The sequence below is a fragment of the Peromyscus maniculatus genome, chromosome X (genome assembly GCF_049852395.1).
Source record: "Peromyscus maniculatus bairdii isolate BWxNUB_F1_BW_parent chromosome X, HU_Pman_BW_mat_3.1, whole genome shotgun sequence".
In the NCBI taxonomy this organism is placed as follows: Eukaryota; Metazoa; Chordata; class Mammalia; order Rodentia; family Cricetidae; genus Peromyscus; species Peromyscus maniculatus.
In genome coordinates, this window is record NC_134875.1 from 58110117 (window position 1) to 58130998 (window position 20882).

Here is a 20882-nt window from a genome sequence, read left to right on the forward strand (position 1 = left end):
GCCATCCTGCTGCATTTTTTTCAAGTAAGTTAAAGAAAACTTTGCACATATTATTCTTACGAAACTTTTCCTTCTTTCTCACACTCCTTTGTTCCTCTTTCCTCACTCTCTTGTTCTGCATTCTGAGAATTACACTTGCACAATGGTTCCATTTTGTAAACAACGACAAAATGTGGGTAGAACGAGTTGTCACAAACTCTTTTCATCAATTCTATTTTGGATAAAGAGGAGATTATTGGAGATTTCCCCTTTTATTAACTAGTTTGGAATATTTGCATTGTATAATACCTCCCATGATATTTATAATTAGAAGAGCATAGTACTTAAAAAGTAAAAACATGTGAAACTTGATTCATACACAGCCTGCTTTCACAATAGCTTTAAGATTCGGATGAAGAGAGGCATGTGCTTCATAGAATGAACTAGAAACATAAGGCAAATTATGATAGGCACCTTTGAAGGAAAAGGGCTGTCATCTGTTGATTCTTTACTAGATACCAACGTCCATATTGGATCATTTATAGACTCCCATTTTATTATCACAGTGGTCTTAGGAGTTAGAAGTTCTCCATCACTGTTTTTAGATAAAGACACTGAAGCCAAGAATGACTTCTCCAAGGGTACACTGTTTCCACTTCAATCTTTTTGACCCCAAGATTCAAGTTCTTCCTGTTCTACCACACTGCCTCTCATAGATGGCAATTGTCATGATCTGGACTTCGTAGCACTGAAGGCAGTGAGCATTTTATACTTATCTTTGGTCTTTAAATGGGGCAAGCCCATTTTACCACATAGAAAAGGACAACGGATCTCTTTAATAATTACATGTAGGGGCCCTAATCTGGATTGAATTTACTCCAGCCATCTTGGTTGTAGTTGCCATCTTACTCAGAAGATGACCCTGGTGTGAAATGAAATCCCTATACGATGAAAAAAAAATCAATTAAAATAGAGTATGCCTTGCCCTCCAATGAACTGTTCTTTAATGGCTGCTTGGCATGCTTACAGTTTCTGAGAAAGCTCAGCATACTTGTCAGTTGCCTATGGTCCACTGTAGGGATCAAGTGAAGTCCTTAGTGTATGTATGCTATTGACATGGACACGTCATGTCAAGACCCCCAAAGCCTCAGCCCCATGGAAATGGCAAATCTTTCCCTGGGTGAGGCTCAGAAGAATGGCAAAGCCTTCCTCTGGTCTGTGTGCAGATGTTGATACCTTATGCAGAAAATGTCCACCATAGCTTCCTCCCTCCAGATGTTTATGGCCCAAAGACAGCTCCCCAACAGGGACTGCTCCTACTGAGATCAGCTAACATTGCCCCCTTTGCCTCATCTGTATACCATGAGCCCTGCCTTCTTGATTCAGCTGTATGCATAACCCTGCTTTTCTGTTCAACTGTATATAACAAATATGCTGCGCTTCTGGGTGAGAGGGATTGTGGCTTCTCCCTCAGGAATCCCAGGCCACCCTATCCCATCCTTTCTTTGTCTGTGTGTCTGTCTTTTATCCATTATCTTGCCATCCCAGTCAGGTCAACCCTGGAGCCATGCTGGACACAGCAGCCTTCCTTTGTTTAACTTAGCGTATAAACTGCCTTCCTCCTGTCTCAAGTTGCAGGGGTTGCCCATCTTGCCCAAGATACTCTTCTGTCTGTAAGTCCCTAATACATCACATTTTGTGTAACCTGGATTTTCCTTTGCTTTGGTCTCTTGGTGTTTTCTACTTTGGACAGTTGGTTTTTGCACATGAAACTTCCCTAAAATCTTAACCAAAGCAGCTTGTGGCTTAGCCTGCTCTAGAGGTCTCCTCCCTCTACGTCCTCCTTACTTTCCTGACCCAGTTGGCTCTACATCTCTGGTTTAACCAACTTCTCTCTGCCTGACTCACTTGTTTCCTCAACTCACTCTTTCTCATTGGATTAACCCACTTTCAAATGAGACATTCCTCCCACTAGCCTCAACCCCAAAGTACCCACACTGGCTAGACAAGCTTTTCTGTTGCCCAGACAGGAGAGGGAGATTAAATAGGGAGAATTAGAAAACTATACTTTTCTTGGCATGATATGCAAGAGCCATGTGCTCATGGGGCAAGACCAGAATTCAACACTGGAGCAGAAATGCGGTAATTTATTTAATTGACAATGAAATTGAAAGTAGAATTTGTAAGAAGGGACAATAAGTAAGAGGGCAAATTTAAATTCTATGGGCGTAGCCTGGCCTAGAAACCAGTGAGGCTGCAGCTGAAGGGATGTACATACTTGCCTGTAGTGGATATGTCTGAATGAGGTGTGGGAATGAGTAGTATCTATGAGATAGATAGAAGCAAAATGCTAAGGGAGCACCATGGAAAGAGTGATTCAGGTTTTACTGAGAAGATGAGGAGGGGTTCCTGGAGGATGTAAAGTTTTAACTATGCCTTGAAAGGTAAGCAGGATTTTCATTGGTGATGCTGGGTGGGGTTGTATTTTCAGCAGAGAGAACATTACAAGTGATGCCGCAGTGGTGTCATGGTTCATCACAGATGTATTCACTGAACATTCAGTGCTTTCCAGATGTAGTATTCTAGGCATGAGGCATAGAGGTTAGGTTGCAAAAGCAGACTTGGAGATAGGAGAAAGGCAGAGGGCCCTAAGATACTGCCTGAAAAGCCTTAATCTGAGCCAGGCGTGATGGCACATGCCTTTAATCCCAGCACTCAACAGGCAGAGGCAGCCAGACCTCTGTGAGTTCAAGGCCAGCCTGTTCTATAAACTAAATTCTAGGACAGCCAGGGCTACATAGAGAGACCCTATCTCAAAATCAAAACAAAACTAAAAAACCTGAATCTGTAAGAGAGTTAAAGAATCACTGAAAGCTTTAAAATTCACATTTCAGAACAATGTACAGTTCTGTGAATTTTATCCCAGTGTAGATGTCCCCATCACTCCGATCAAACCACAGAACAACTCCAACACCCCACAGTATCCCTTTTTTGCTTCCCACTCCTCTTCATATTCTCCCTAACACCCGACAGATCTGTTCTCTGTTCCCACAGTTTGTCGTTTTGAAAATGATGACACAACACAGCACATACGCTCTCAAATGGAAGGCCTTTGAGGAAAGAAAGGGATGACTTGGGGAGGGCCCTTTCAGAAAGATCACTTGGGTTTTTGTGCAAAGGATGCTTAGGGGAGGGTAAAAGGAAAAGCTGGAAGACCAGCTGCAAGAGTTCAAACGGGAGATGATTGTTTGGTGCATGTGGTACATAGTCATTAAAGGGAGGGTTGCAGTTAGTGAAACAGCTGTGGGAAGAAAATGACATGGAACCAGGTCATGTTGACATCTCTATATTGCTTTCATATATTTTAGTATGATTACCACGGAAGATATAATAGTACACACAACACACTGGGCTGCAAAACAACACACAAATTATACTCCATATATTTTCTAAAAAAGATGTACATTTTGTTTTCACAGAAAAAAATGCCTACAAGGTGTAGAAATATACATTGGTATCTTAGACTGTCATTGTGGCACAGTGGAATTAAAGGCAATGATTTTTCCTTCTACCAGTCCTACACTTTGAAAAAGCTCCGTTTGCTCTCCTGCCACACTTTCCCAACCCTGAGGCATCGAGAGTAAGCAGCGGAACAGGTGAAATGGGTGCACTTCTGTCATTCCTGTAATCCTGGACATATGGTTGCCACGGCACATTTTAACCAGCTGTCACTGCTTTTTTACTGAGGAGAGAGCTGAGGTATTGCAACTTGAGCAAGATTATACAGCTATTTAAGGGTAATTCAGATAATAGAATCCAGGGATTATAGCCCTAGCTTATATTTCTTTTTGTCAACTTTTTAATCATAAACAATGTTCAAACATCCATGAAAGAATAATATAGTAGATCCCCATGTACTATCCCTTGGCTTCAACAATGATCATTTTCCCACTTTTTTTTCTGGTACTGGGGATTGAACCCAGGGCCTTGTGCATGCTAGGCAAGTACTCTACCAATGAGCTACACTCCAACTCCATTTTGTGAATCTTATTTCACTTAGACAGCAATCAACTTTTTGTTTCCACCTAACTAGAAGATTCAAATAAAAGTTCACAAAAATGACTTTGGCATACATCTGTAAGTAAGGATTTTGTTGTTACTAAAAAAAACAAACCCAACAACTATGCCATAAAAAGATCAATGGGAATTAATAAGAATTCTTTAATTCTCTGTCAATAATCCAATTTTCATAGTTGCTTTCAAGCTGCCTTTTCACAGTGACCTAATTTAGATAAGGATCCAAACAAGGTCTACCAACTGAACTTAGTTAACGAAGTCTCTATTCAATTTTATTTTATAAAACTCTCCCTTACTTTTGCTTTTCATTTCCTTTCTTTTTTTAAGACAGAGTCACATGGTGTATCCCTGACTGTTTGGGAACTTACTATGTTGACCAGGCTGACCTCGAACTCACAGAGGTCTGGCTGCCCCTGCATCCTGAGGGCTGGGATAAAGACTTGTGCCACCACGTCCAGCTTCTCTTCTCTTTTTGATATCACTGATGTATTTTTAAAAATCTGGATCCTCTCTTTTTTGAAGAAGAGTTGGGGTTCATGGAAAGATATTTGAAATATAGATTTTAAGCATAGGGTTAATTAAGAAGTACTTGGGAAGAAATTGAAGGGTTAGGTTAATCGTGAATAGATTAGGTTGATTGATGTGTGAAGATCCCATCTAAATGTGGGCTGAGCCATTCCATGGGTTGGAGTTCTGTATAGAATTAAAAGGAGGACTCAAGCTGAGTGTCAACATTCATCTCTCCCTGTTTCCTGGCTCTGTACACAGCGTTACAATCTCTCTCCCATTCCTGCCACCATGTCTTTCCTGCTTGAATGGACTATACCCTCAAATTGTGAGCCAAAATAAACCCTTCCTCCTGAAGTTGCTCTTGCCAGGTATTTGATGACAGCAAGAAGAGTCACTAACACGGATCCCTAAAAGATGGTGCTGTGGGCTTCCTCCTGCAGTGCATGGTAGCACACTGTGTCTACATCCTTGATTTTGATTGATAGTACTGTTCATCAGTGGGATCAGGGATACTTGCCCATCTCCCCACTGTAAAGAACATTTTCAGATATGGGGGTGTAACGCAGTTGGTAGAGTGTCTGCTTAGCATTCATGAAGCCCTGGGCTGGATCCCAGCACTACATAAACTGAGGGGTTGGTAGTGTAAGCCTGTACTTGGGAGGTAGAAACAGGAGGATTAGAAGTCCATGCCTGGCTACTTCAAGAAACACCGAGATAAATTTAGAAGAAGACGAGAGAGTAAAACTGATCACTATGTTTGGAACTACTTGGCAATCCAGAATAAAAATAGTACAACATGCACAATACCCGAGGACACATCCTGTGCTAGCAGAGATACCATTTGTCAGATTGTTCACACCTGTGTGGAAGGAGATGGACAGTGTAGCTTATGCACCCCCACTACCAAAATGTGATACGGACACTGGCTTGACAGAATACATTGCAGCATTCTGTTTTAACACACAGGCTTCCCAATAACTGCACTAGGGACCCGATCCTTGAAAGGCACATGGAGGTAGCTTGAAATGAATAAAACCTGGGGTGCCCTGATGGTGAACCTGGGGTCACTACTGTTTGAATGCAGGCCTTGCTGGCACTACCTCTTGTGTAAATCTTTTGGGGGGGCTCTGAAGGGAGAAATGAATGAGGCTTGTCTGTCCATCACAATATCGAGGTATGCCATGATTAAGATTTTGAAAGGAAGGAATTTAATGCAGAATTATATTGAGAGCACATTGAAGGTTATATCATTGCAGACTAGGTATGGTACCTGATGGGAGAAGATGAAGATGCTTACGGGAAAGAGAAATTGCAGCAAAGCTTCAAACATCATGGGAGAGCAGTATAAGAAGAAAGTTATTTGTTCAGTAGAAACCAGTCTAGTCTCACCTGCCAACAACCCCGGAAGTCTCTTCCTGGAATCCCGCTGAGCATGCTGGCCAAGAAATCAAGTAGGCAATTTTCACTCTTCTTCCAATTCAGATTCCCTACTTTTATCCCCAGCTTGGTAGCAGACCACCAGGTACAGTTCTCCTTCCCCTCTTCCCCTATCCAAAGGGATTAAACAGACCTTCTCCTATAGCCTGCCTTCCTCACACTTGGTCTCACCCGCCAACACCCAAGGTCGTCTCCTCCTGGAAACTCACTGGCCAACTACAAATCTGATAGAGGGCTAATATCTAAAATATATAAAGAACTCAAAACACTGGAATCAAGTGTGGTGGTTTGAAAGAAAATGGCCCCGAAAGGGAGTGGCACTCTTAGGAGGTGTGGCTTGTTGGAGTAGGTATGGCCTTGTGAGAGGAAGTGTGCCACTGTGGCAGTTGGATTTGAGTTATCCTACGCTCAAGCTACTCCCAGTGTCACAGTCCATTTCCTGTTGCCTGCAAGATATAGGACTCTAAGCTACTTCTCCACCACCACATTTGCTTGCATGCCACCATGCTCCCCACCAACGGACTGAACCTCTGAAACTGTAAGTGAGCCCCCCCATTATGTTTTTCTTTTTTTCTTTCTTTCTTTTCTTTTTCTTTTTTTTCCTTTTCTTTTCTTTTCTTTTTTCTTTTTCTTTTTCTTTTTTTTTTTTTTTTGGTTTTTCGAGACAGGGTTTCTCTGTGTAGCTTTGTGCCTTTCCTGGAACTCACTTGGTAGCCCAGGCTGGCCTTGAACTCACAAGATCCACCTACCTCTGCCTCCCGAGTGCTGGGATTAAAGGCATGCGCCACCACTGCCCGGCTATGTTTTCCTTATAAGAGTTGCTGTGTTCATGAAAGAGGTACCATAATAGAGGGAGACATCATGGGGATAGGGAGAAACCTGGTGCTAGGGAAGGTCCCAGGAATCCACAAGGAAGACCCCAGCTTAGACTACTAGCAATAGTGGAGAGGGTGCCTGAGCTGGCCTACCCCTGTAATCAGATTGGTGAATATCCTGTCATCATAGAGCCTTCATCCAGTAACTGATGGAAGCAGATGCAGAGATCCACAGCCAAGCACCAGGCTGAGCTTCAGGAGTCTGTCAAAGAGAGAGAAGAGGGATTCTATGAGCAAGGGGCATCAAGATCATGATAGGGAAACCTACAGAGACAACCAAACCAAACTAGTGGGAACTCATGAACTTTAGACCAACAGCTATAGAGCCTCCATGGGACCAGAATAGGCCCTCTGCATAAAGGAGACAGTTGTATAGCTTGATCTGCTCAAGGGCCCCCTGGCAGTAGGATCAGGATCCATCCCTGGTGCATGAGCTGGCTTTTTAGAGCCCATTACTTATGGTGGGACACTTTGCACAACTTTGATGCAGGGGGAGGGGCTTGGACCTGCCTCAACTGAATGTACCAGGCTCTGCTGACTGCCCATGGGAGATCTTACCTTTTCGGAGGAAGGAATAGGGGGTAGGTTGGGGGGGCCTGGGGGGTGTAAGTGGGAGGAGGGAGGGGAGGAGAATCTGTGGTTGGTATATAAAATGAATAAAAAATTTCTTAATAAAGGAAAAAGAATATTAAAATAAATAGGAAAACAAACAAACAAACAAATAAAAAAAGAGTTGCTGTGGTCATGGTGTCTCTTCACAGCAATAGAAAACAAATAGCCCAAATGAAAATGGAGTACATATCTAAACGGAGAATACTCAAAAGAGGAAACACAAATGGCTGAGAATCATTTTTAAAAAAGCTCACATTTTCTTATATAGTGAACTTAACATGTGTGCCTTTGAGAATCTTAAAAAATTGACTAGTATTCCTAAGAGCTTGGCCTAAGAGTTTTGCATTCCATATATATTTTTTTATTTATATGAGTGATTATCTATACGAGCATAAGCACCATGTATGTGCCTGCAGAGACCATAGGAGAATGTTAGTTCCCCTGGAGCTGTGATGGTGAGATGGTTGTGAGCTACCATGTTGGGGCTGAAAATGGAACCCTAGTCCTTTGCAAGAGCAGGGAGTTCTCTTGAACACTGAGCCATCTCTCCAGTCCCTGCATTCAGTATCCTTTGTTTTGAAAATTAATATAATATTCTGATTATGGTTTTCCTTCCCCTGTTTCTTCCCAGATCCTCCTCACCTACCCAACTCTGTGCCTTTTTTCTCTCTTTCTTTTTTAAAAAAGAAACTGGCAAATAAAAAATAAAAAAAATCAGAATTTAAAAATGCAAAAAAATGCACAAGAAACACACATGTGAACCGCCCCCCCCTCCACACACACACACACACACACACACACACACACACACACACACACACACACATTTTCAACATCTTTAGTCATCAGGGAAATGTAAATGGAAACTATTTTGAGATTTCATCTTACACCAGTTAGAATAGCCAAGATCAATAAAACAAGTGACAGCTCATGCTGGCTAGATATTGAGTAAAGGGAACACTCATCAATTGCTAGTGGGAGTGCAAAGTCATATAACACTAGGGAAATCAGTGTGGCAGTTCCTCAGGAAGCTGGGAATTGATCTACCTCAAGATCCAGCTATATCACTCTTGGGCATATACCCAAAGAATGATTCATCCTACCACAAGGACACTTGCTCAACCATGTTAATTGCTGCTCTATTCATGATAGCCAGAAACTGGAAACAGCCTAGATGTCCCTTAACAGATAAAGAAAATGTGGTACATCTACATGATGGAGTATTACACATCTGTTAAAAAATGAGATTCACAGACAAATAAACGGAACTAGAAAAAAATCACCCAGAGTGAGGTAACCCATATCCCAAAGACAAATATTGTATGTATTTGCTTATATGTGAATGTTAGGTGTAAAGTAAGGGAATAGGTGGAGGATTAGCTCACCCTAGGAAAGGAAAACAGAATAGATAGTTACAGATAGATGGCAGTGGGGGATTGGAACAGGAGGATCAAATCGTGAGAGGGAGTGAAGAAGAGGTGGGAAAGGTAACATGGGGAGAGACAGCTAAAACTAAGGACCATTGAGGGGTTGTATACAGTAGAAGCTTCCTAAAATATACAAATGTGTGAAACTCATATAAATGTAATTGCCAAATAATGGGGGAGACAGAGCTCCAACTGGCCACCTCATAACCAAGCAAAGCTTCCAGTTCCAGGAATGGGTTACATCTAATCTAATTGTTGGTCAAGGGGGTACTACAGGGACCCCCAAACAATCCAAGCTATTTCCAAGGTTATTGAATGCTCCCCACAAACTGATGGTGAAACCTTACTGCTGAAGGCAACACCTGTACAGTTAATTGAACACGGAGAAGTCGAGCTGGTATGTAACTAGAGCCTTCACCCCTACTGACTAGTGTTCACAGTACTGGAAGGTACTCTGCATGCTACCCAAGGAGAAAGGTAAGCACCAACCCAGTTACAAACCCCCTTTGATCTACAATGAAGATCTGCCTGCAAGATGTGTTATTGCAATAGTGGTACGAATCTTGTAGAACTAACCAACCAAGACCCAATTGGATTTAGGGCCTGTTCCATGAGATGGAACTTATCCCTGACACTTCTTGGGTGGCCGAGAACCTGAGACTAGATAGGCCAGGGACCTAGGGGAAAACCAAACACTACTGATCTGCTCAAGGAATATAGCAATAAAACGGCTCCCAATGACATTCTGCTATACTCATAGATCAGTGTCTTGCTTATCCATCATCAGAGAAGCTTCTTCCTGCAGCAGATGGGAACAAATACAGAGACCCATGACCAGACAATGTACACAAAGTGAGAGATCTTGGAACACTCAGCCCTAAATGGGATGTCTCCAGTAAATTCTTCTCCTCAGGGCTCAGGGAAACCTGCAGAAGAGGAGGCAGAAAAATTGTAAGAGCCAAAGAGGATGGAGGACACTCAGGAAACAAGGCCTTCTAAACCCAGCAGAGCCAATACACATTTGAACTCGCAGAGACTGGCAGTACACACAGGGCCTGCTCGGGTCTAGGCCTGATGGGGTTCAGTGCTAAGAGGGGAAGTAAACACAAGCCCACGTCCCTAACCCAGAAGTTATCTCCATTTGATAATCATTCACAAATGAAAAATGAGTTTTCTCCAAAGGAGTCTTAACTGGGTGTACAAATTACTCTTAAGGCCAGGCCCCATGCCCAGCAGTAGATGGCCAACACAAAACATACTCAATGGTAATTTTAGAGTTGGTTGGTTGTTTGTCTCATAATGCTTTGTCTGGGAATTTTTTTCTTGTGCTTTTTCTTTGACTTTTTCTTTCTCTGTTCTTTTGTTTTTTATTCAGGTTTGTGTAGTTGGAATTTTCTTTGGGCTGCTAATCAGCTCTCAAAGAAAGACACAGAGACTTATTATTAATTATGTATGTTTGCCTTAGCTTAGGCTTGTCCCACTATCTCTTTTAACTTAATCTCACCTGTTTCTTTTCATCTACGTTTTGCCTCGGGGATTTTTACCTTTCTTTCATTCTGTATGTCCTACCATCCTGCTTCTTCCATGTCTGTCTGGCTGGCCCCTTGTGTCTCCCTGGCGTCTCCCTGGTGTCTCTTTCTTTCTTCCTCTAGCCTAAATTCCTCTTCCTACTTACTCTCCCTGACCAGAAGTGCTGCCTATACCTCTTCCTTCGATAGGTATAGGCAGCACTTCTGGGCATTCAGTTTTTTATTAGACCAATCATATGCCTTAGGCAGGCAAGGTAATACAGCAACATATCATTACATAATTAAACAAATAAAATACATCTTTGCATAGTTAAACAAATATTCTGCAACAGATTTGTTTTCATTTTATCTTATTTTATTATTATTTTTTTTAGTCACCTGTTTTTTTCTAATGAGAAAGAACAAGAAATGATGTGAATTTGGGTGGGTAGGAAGGTGGGGAGGATCTGGGAGAAGTTGGGGGAGGGGAAGATATGATCACAATATATTGTATGAAAAAATCTGTTTTCAATGAAATTTAATAACCTAGCCTATGACAAGGATCCTAATAAAAGAGTTAAAAAGAGGTGGAACATTCCTCCAATATCCCTTGCCTACAAGAGAGATTGGATAGCTTGAAAGAAGCTTCCATGGGATGCTACAGGAAGCTGCAGAGCTAACCCAAACAATAATGTTCTTCAAAGACTTTTCACATGAAGACAGTAAATGTAGTGACCAAGCCAGAAGAGAGAGGAGAGAGAGTGGAGGGAGAAAAGGAGAAAGAGAAAAAGAAATGAATGCACAATGATGTTTCTGATTAGCTAACGATATTATGTTTGTGTTTTTCTTAAATTTATAGCTACATTCACTTCATACTTATTTGCTCAAGGCAGTTTAAGAGTTTTTTGTGGTTAGTTTTGTCTTTAGACAACGTATTACTACAGATACGCCATCAAAATTATATATCTAAGCCGGGCGGTGGTGGTGCACGCCTTTAATGCCAGCACTCGGGAGGCAGAGGCAGGCAGATCTCTGTGAGTTCGAGGCCAGCCTGGGCTACCAAGTGAGTCCCAGGAAAGGCGCAAAGCTACACAGAGAAACCCTGTCTTGAAAAAAAAAATTATATATCTAAGGCCACTGAAAGTTATTCTCTTCTTTGTAAAATTATGTCACTGTCCGGACATATAATCCTGGTTCATTTGTTTCAGTTGGTTACAATTTTAGGGATTGTTTTTGTTCTCTTTGACCTGATTTTATTTTAGCCATACTTCCAAAATCACAGCTAGATAACGGGGTAGAGAGGAATTTATCTTCGATTCCTATCATTTCATCCTATTTCCTTTTTCCTTTAGTTTTTTTCAGATTTGGGTTCACATTTCTGATGTTCACTTAACTCTAGCTTGGAGCTCATTCTACATTGATGTAGGAAGATTGTTTTCATACCCTTTTATAAATTTCTGTTATTTAATTATGTGGGTATGTTATGTTTATTTAGTCTATTGACATTGAAATTATGTCAATAGATGGCATTGAGCATATGTTATTTGTAGTTTTTGTAGTATGTAATTGCAATAGCTTCTGGGAAGTAATATATCCCTATTTAATTTGTACTAGATATTGGCAAATTTGCTTCATGTGGGGCTGTTCCAGTTTACATTCCCACTTCAGACCTCTTAATAACTCTCCATAGAGCCAATGTGACTCATAATGGTAATTTGCACCTTTCGCCTCACTCATCAAACAGACATATTCAGAGAATACATCTCATTATTTTCCCTGTGACATACCTTGCACTAAAAACAAATGAGTTGCCTGGTAGCAGTAAGGAAACTTTGGTGGCAAGCCTTGTCTTGTTTTGAGTCACTTATCAAGCTGCCGGCCTGGGGCTGAGGAACGTTCCGGAACATACTGAACAAAGTCTTGACTGACAGAGTCCACATTGTCTGTGTCTACACCAACCACGTAAGCTTGTTCATGCACCTTGTGTAAAGAACGAAACATTATATATGTGTATTTACATCTCCCTAAAGTAATTGTTTCCTGTTCATCATCAATTGAAATAAGCCCACTGAAGGCTGTCCAAATACAAACCCATTATTTTGTTGTTGCTGATCTTGCACCCCGACATTTGCCCTCACTGCCATCACAGCCTCTCAGAGTTTCCTTGGAGCTTTCGCCATCTTGTGGCCGGACAGGAGGTATAGCTCTTCTGAGTAAAGAACTTGGTGGCGTTTTTACATTGTCTAGAATTTACTTCAAAGTACTTCAGTTTCAGTGATGTGTCATATCTTAGTTCACTTAAGATGTGTATTTTTGCACTTTTATCACCTCTGAAACTGGTGTGGATGTCATAGTTTAATTGACAGCATTTTTCCCCTGTTTTTGTGCATTAATGAGGGATGGGTCTTGTTAACCCATTATATCATGGATTCAAAGAATCACTTATTTAACGAAATAGTGCATCTGTCTGTACAATAATCTTTTGAACTCCTAGTCTTGAGTTGAGATAGTGGAGGAAGGAAGAAGGGGTACATTTAGCATGTATTTTGAAGAGGAGAGAGAACTATATGTATTTATTCATATTGATGAACCATTTTGTGGTTAAGCTTATATTGGTTTTAATCCATAGTCTTGGGGATGGATCGTCAATATTTGATTAATCTTAATCAAAAATACACACTAAGAAATGATTCCCTAGCATTTTAAAGGTGTCCACTCCTTTCAGTGTAGCTAGCTAGACCTTATGATATTTATATTCTCTCATCTGAAGCCTACACAATCAAAAGTTCTTAAACTTTCTGTGTGACCTGCGTCCATTTGTTCAAGTGGTGAACTTCTTCATTTTCTTTTGAGATAGGGTCTCACTATGTATGTCTGGTTCTCCTGGAGCTCTCTATGTAGACCAGGATGGCCTCAAACTCACAGAGATCCACTTCTCTCTGCTTCCCAAGAGTGTTGGGAATAAAGGTGTGCACCATCATGCCCAGCCACTCATTAAAATATTAAAAATACAGTTGATGTTATATAAATATGTGATTCCTCCCCTCGGTAATAATACAGTATAATTGACACAATACATTAGCAGTGTGGGAAGTAATGTTTTTTGTATACTTATTCATCAAGGAGTTCCAGGTTCAGTGAGAGACCCTGTCTCAAAATGCAATGTGGTAAGATGTGGTGGTGCATGCCTATAATACTAACACTTGAGAGGCGGAGGCAGGCAGATGTCTATGAGTGAATCTGCGGGCCAGCTATGGCACTTTTGCATGATGGTCTCCCTGTATGTGTGTCTGTGTTCATATTCTCCTTTTAGTAAGAACACCGGTTGTAAGAACACCTACCCTGTTCCCCATCTCATCTTAACTAATCAAATTTACTGTCACCCTATTTCCAAATAAGATTTCATACTAGGATTTTAGGGTTATGCCTTTAACTATGAGTTCTGGGAAGATGCACACCTACCTGATCCCAACCTTATAGTTTCTCTAGCACACCAACCTGATTTTTATCTCAGGTTTCTTTGTATATGCTAGTCCTTCTGTCTGGAATTCCAAAGAAATATGACAGTTCCCTTCTCAGTATACAGAAGTCATTCATCCATGTAAACTCTACAGAAGGTTTTCTTGACCGTCCTACCCCAAATAACCCATCTACCACATACAAACCATTCTCAACTCCATTTTCCATTTGAATTTTCTTTATATCATTCATAATTTCTCCAAATAGTGTCTTTATTTATCTGTTTCCCCTAGAATGTAAGTTCCATGGTGACAGAAAACGTTCCCATCTTGTTGACTTTCATATCAGCTCTTTGTACAGTGTCTGTTTGATAGCAAATATTTAATCAATGCTTATCATATATATGATTATATATCAACAAAAAGAAATAGACATAAATTAGATAATCTAAGCTTTATAAACATTTATATAATATAGACTTTTAGTTGTATATATTTAAATTTATTAATTTTATAATACAATCAATTGCTGTAGAAAAGTTTTTTGTCTCATTGGAAATTCGTTTGTAAATGTTTGTTGAATGAACATTAAATAAATGAATACTCGCTTTGTTCTCTGAGTCTCTGGATCGTACAGTAAAGTGGCATCTGAGGAAAATAGGGCTTATCTCAAACTCTTAAAATCACTAATTTCTCCTTTTTGAAACAATGTAATCTCATCAAGGGACCAATTACAAAACAATAAAGTAAATGTATTCCTCTCTCCCAAAGTTTCCATTTCCTTGTGTTACCAGTAAACCACCTGATGGCAGTAGAAATCGGAGCCAACTAAAAAGAGGTCAGTTCCAAGACTCATTTGCATGCTCTCCTCAGCCCAGAATGGCTCTCTGGCTCTCTTCAGCCTTCCAAGCTCTTTCTGAGGCTCAGGACGCACACGTTGATGGGTCCTACCAGACTACACATTAGGAAAATGAGAATCCTTTCCCATAGATCAACTGACTGAGGAAAAGTCAAGGAACTCCAGCTGAGTTGTCTAAATGTTCAGACCTGAAGTCATAGCAGTATTGTGTCCTCAGTGTTGTCAATGGAGAGCTTCCTGGAGGAGAACAAAGAATCCAATGCCCTCCCTCCCTCCTTCCTTCTCCAAGATGGAGGACCAATGGCAGGTGCTAAGATAAACTGATACCTCTACAAACACTCATGGGTTTTTTTTTTATTGTTTTTGAATTCCCCTAAGGAAAGAGGACTCTAGTCGGCATCATTGAAGTTTATCTAACATCTTTGAAGTTTATCTAACTATGATCAGGATTTTCCTGCAATAAAAAGGGAGGGGTCTTTTGTGGTTTGTGCTTTGCAAAGATTCAAGTAATTCAGGAAAGAAAGTTGATATTTATTTTTAAAAAAACTATTTCCTACTAGACAAATCTTTAAATAAAAGGAGGAAGGAATTGAAATCATTTTGAGATCAATTCCCAACTTGTTTGCATTCAATCTTTTCCCCAACCTACTTATACAGTGGTTTTTAAATCTTTGTGGATTGTAAAGCCTTTTAGCAAAGCATCTTAAGTTAATGTACGAATCACCTGCTGATACTGTTGAGTGAATTCTTGGTCTGTAGATCAGTGAAGGGTACAGTGGAGTTGACCAAGTGGGTCATTTAGCCGTTTACTTGAGCTCTGGCCCAGCTCCAGCTGTGCAGTGCACTCCAGTTGTCGCTGTCCTCAGCTGAAGTACCCCATCTCAACTACTGCTTCTTGCCAGATCCCTCTGTTCTTATCCTACCTTCAGATTTACCTCTCCTAGGTTCCCTTCATGGGGAGCCAAGGAAGCCTGAATGGATGTGTAAAGTGAGGATGAAGTTCTGAGTGAATGTGAGTTCTTATCAAGGACCAGTGCCTCAGACCCATGGGGATGTGGTGCCACCCCCACCCCCAGGCTCAGGCTCAGAAAGAGCGGCAAAGCCTTCCTTTGGTCCGAGTGTAAATGTTGGCCGTGTGTGCAAAAACTAGCAATGGCAGCTTTCTCCTCCTATACTCTCTGAGACTGCTCATCTACAACGTTCTACTACCGAGAGTAGCTACCTCCTCCTCCTCCATGTGCTGTGTGTAACAAATGCACCGGGATTCTGGGTTGTTATGTAATTGGTGTCCTCCACCAGCTGTTCTGTACGTGTGTCCTTTCTTCGTTACCTTACTGCTTGGTCAGATTTCCGGATGTGGTGTCCTTTCTCTTTGGGCATGCTGTCTGTGAAAATATGAGTAATAGGGAAAAAGAGAAACTATGAGGAACAGAAATATGGCAGTGGGTAGGTGAACCACCACCCTGTCTCTCTCTTGGACCACCACCAGCATCAGCTAAAAATGAAATCTAACAACTGAGGACAACGGTGTTTTATTTTGTTTTGTTTTTCTCAAAGGAATAACAATGGTGAGAATTTCTTACCTCAGAGAAGACTGGGGAAGAGGAGATTTTAGTAGGAGGGTGGGGGAGAACATAACTTCAAATTTCTCAACAACAAATCCCCACAATATAGGAGACTGCTAATCTGAACTGCTTAACTCTTTGAGCTACACCTTGTCTGCTTTGATATTAATTATTCATTAGAAGCAGCATTGTCTTAATTTCTAAGTGAAATCTTGGAACTTTTAAATAGTTATTTCATGGTTTTGTCCTAAAGCAATGGAAGCAGCAGAGATCTGAGATCTGAGTAGTAGTTTCTTTAGAGATAGCAGTACATTATATGGTATTAAATGAAGCTTTAAGTATTTTGATACTGTTGGACTCATATTTACCTAGTAATTCTCTTATAACTCACCATTGTAGATCCGAAACTATAATTTTTTAGGCCTGCAATTCACACAAGGAAGAGCTTCATAAGAGATGAGTTTGGGATGGAGGGGAAAGTGGCGGGGGATTGGGAGGAGGGATGAGAGGGGGAATCTGTGGTTGGTATGTCAAATGAATTTAAAAAAGAGATGAGTTTGCTATACTAGAGATTTAAATGACTGCCTATTCTACCATATACTATATTCTCAAGTTTTTCAGAGCCCTTTTCTGCCCCATTGAACATAGACCTCACTAATAATCACATTAACTGGTTAAGCCAAAGGATGATCACATTACTCAGTGATAGACAACTCCATCAACTAGACTAGCTAGTCATCACATCTGGCTTACAGCATAAGAAAGGCTAGACTGATCACATTTTATTATCAGTGATAGGATATGGTCAGTAGAGCAGTATGGATAAGGATGTCTTGAGTAGAGGTCATGACAAGGAAGGCTGTGAAGGAACAAAAAAAGTGATACAGAGATGAGAGGGGAAGAAATCCACAGCAAAACCAGAGAACACATACCTGAAACTCACTTCCCCTTTTCTTGTAGTCTTTGAATGACAAAGATGGGGAAAGAAGTAATAATGAAGGAAAATGCACTGGTGCCTGTAGGAGTAAAGAGTGGTGGCTGTGAACATTTGTTTATGGAAGATGTGAGGAAGTCAAATTAAATATCAGATAGTGTAGTTCACTAGATTCCTTTTTTATTTTATTTTTATTTTTACTTTTTGGTAAATTCTTTTTTTTTTTTAAGATTATTTATTTATTATGTATACAGAAGAGGGTGCCAGATCTCATTACAGATGGTTGTGAGCCACCATGTGGGTGCTGGGAATTGAACTCAGGACCTCTGGAAGAGCAGTCAGTGCTCTTAATCTCTGAGCCACCTCTCCAGCCCCGGTAAATTCTTTTTTAAAAAAATCATTTCATTTTATGTGTATGGAAGTTTTATTTGCATATTTCTGTGTGCAGCATTTTCATGCCTGGTACCTTCAGAGGCCAAGACAGTGCATCAGATCTCCTGGCACTGGAGTCACTGGTTGTGAGCTATCATGTGGATACTAGAAATTAAACTCAGGTCCTCTGCAAGAGCAACAAGCTCCCTTAAATTCAGAGCCATCTCTCTAGCCCATTTGACAAGAATCTTAAGCTTTTCATCATCTAAGACTTCTTTCCTTATATTTTGCCGATAGACTTCATTTTGAAAACTTTTACTACTACACGCTGCTTTGATAGAACTGCTTCTGATAGTTGATGGTACACACGGCTCCAGACCCAGAGCTGTCGGTAAACTGTACCACCGCCATATTGGGAAGCTAACAGGGGCGGAGCCATCAGCCACAGCTGCCATTTCAGTCTTAGAAATGTTGGGCTGGAGAGATGGCTGCTCTTCCAGAGGTCCTGAGTTCAATTCCCAGCACCTGCATGGTGGCTCACAACCATCTATAATTCAATATGGTGTCCTCTTCTGTCATTCAGGCATACGTGCAGGCAGAACACTGCATACATAAGAAATAAATAAATCCTTAAAAAAAGAAGAAATGCTTCAATTTGAATCAATAGGTTTCACATTAAGTCAGATTCAGATACAATAGTTTACAATGTGTGTAAAAATGTACATAGGCTTAAAAGAGAGAAAAAAGGAATATATGCATTTATATAAAAATACATAGTTTTTAAAAATAAAGTTTTTAAAGAGACAGTAAAGGTAGTATAAAAATAAGCCACGTAAAGATGGATATTACACAGAGAGATAATCTGGATTGTGTTGTCTTTGGGATTTTTAACTACAAAAAACCATTTGATTGTAAAAGCTGTTAAGTTAAGCCAATATGTATATTTTAAAGATACCTTGACTTCAAAATTTGGATCTTAGGATATGTTGTTTTGGAAAAAAGGCTCTGCTTTTGTTTCCATAAAAAGCCAGTGGCTATGGATTTGTTCCAGATTAAGATACATCAGGTTTGATCCGCCAAGACCCCCTAAAAGGTCATCGATGACACCATGGCCCAGATGATCCAACATCCAGAATGGTTTCAAGGCAACTGGCTCAGACAATACAGCCTCACAGACTACCCCATAATCCTAAAATTTTCTTTATGTCCCCATAAGATACAGTGCCCTCATCCAGCAGGAAGTAGTATAAAAAAACTACGACCAAATTTCCAAATATACAAAACTGACTTTAGAGATAAAATTGGCTCACTCCTTCTCTAAACCCAAATATATCCCTAAAAAAATTTAAAAGATTCTTTTGTTCCATATCAAAAGAGCTCTCTGGTGTGAAAAAAGCCAATAATTTTATTTAAAACAGGTTGATTATAAATACAATCTCTTTCTTTAAAAAAGGGTGATAGTATAGATATGATAGGGTAAAAGATAAAAAATAGATTAATGAACCTACTTTTAAAGAGCAACAACTTGTTTGAAATGTTTTACATTGCTATGGATTTTAGTTTATTGATACAAATTTAAAGTTAATTTTGTTATACTGTATATATATTTCTACTCTCGTTGGAGGTATTATGTTTATGTAACTCATTTAAATTGTAATGGATAATTAAAAAATACAGATTAATAGTCTTCTTTGATAGTCAAACTTGTAGCCATGTTAGTTAAGTCTTCTAGGTATACATAGATATATTTCAGATAGATAGGTAATCTTCAAACACTTCAAAGACCTAAAGAATATGACATTTAAAATGTTTTAAAAAATTTAGACTTTCTGGACAGTGAGACATGTCTGCTCCTGGCAGCAAAGATTTACTTCAGAGAGGAGGATGGGCATTGAAGACACTGTATATGGAGTTTATCTTCTTCTTGGTAAAAATAGCCATTTGGGCAAGAAACTGTTCTTGCATGGACTGCTTGATCCACTGGACATGCAGGACCCATAGGAAGGTGACCACTAAACTTTGCTTGGCAAAATGGTCCTTCAGGTTCCTGCTTCACAGAGGAAACTGCCAGATATTCTACAGGACACTGAGAAAAGTGACTGAGAGACTCTAGGCCTGTGGGCTGAAGACAGATGCCCCAACTTTACAAAAGAACTTTGGATGACTGTCCAGGCTGCCAGCTGTCTCTGTCTACTCTCGGAAGACTTCCGAAAGTTGCTTGCATCCTTCTCCCATTTCTCAGGTAATATTATATCCTTCTGAGGTCTTTGATATAGTTGAAGACTAAATAGTTATATTTTCCTTAGTTAGGATAAGAGATAAGTTAGATATGAAACCTTAAACTCACTAATATAGAATAGATAGGATATCTTCTTTAATTTTGCCAAAAACAAATAGATTAGATATTGTAACTGTAATTATTACTAGATAACTGTTTTGTTATATGTAATTTTACTATGTTAATTAAAAAATCTTCCTTTAAAAAAAAAACAGAAAAGGGGAACTGTTGTGGGATGTCCTGTATGTTGTGAATATATGTTGCTATGATTGATTGATAAATAAAACAGATTGGCCAGTAGCCAGGCAGGAATTATAGGACAGGCAGAACAAACAGAGAAGAGAGACTGGGAGGTGGAAGCTGGGAAGAGATGCCAGCCTGCTGCCCAGGGAGCAACATGTAAAAGCAACAAGTAAAGCCTCGGAACACGTGGTGACATACAGATTAACAGAAATCGGCTGAGTTAAGTGTAACAACTAGTCAGTGGTAGGCCTGAGCTAATGGCCCAGCAGTTTAATTAATATAAGTTTCTGAGTGATTATAAGTGGTTGCAGGGTCTGTGGTGCTGGACAGGACTGGAGAAAACTCCAGCTACAGAGCTCTGCTCCCTTCCCCACCTTAAGAGGGCTTCCCAGCAGAGATATACTTCTTCTGCTGCTCTGTTCCCCCAAGGGAACATTGTAAAAGAGGTATCTGTTACTTCTCAGCTCTGGTCCAAGATGTTACTTCTTCTGCTTCAGTGTGCTAAAGGGGAAACCCCTGCAGAAATGTAACAATATCCTCCAGCTCCAGGGACAAGTTGTTGCCCCCCTACCGCCTGCCCAAGGCCATCTCAGCAAAGGTTCTTCTGCTTTGTGCTGGCAAAAGATCTTCACCCAAAACTCTTTTAAGGAAGATATTTATTTGGGAAGGAGGAGTCCAGGAGAGTGGCTGCCTATGCTAAGGTGGGAAAGGACAGCCCACAACTGAACAGGTAGAGGGGCTTCTTAGG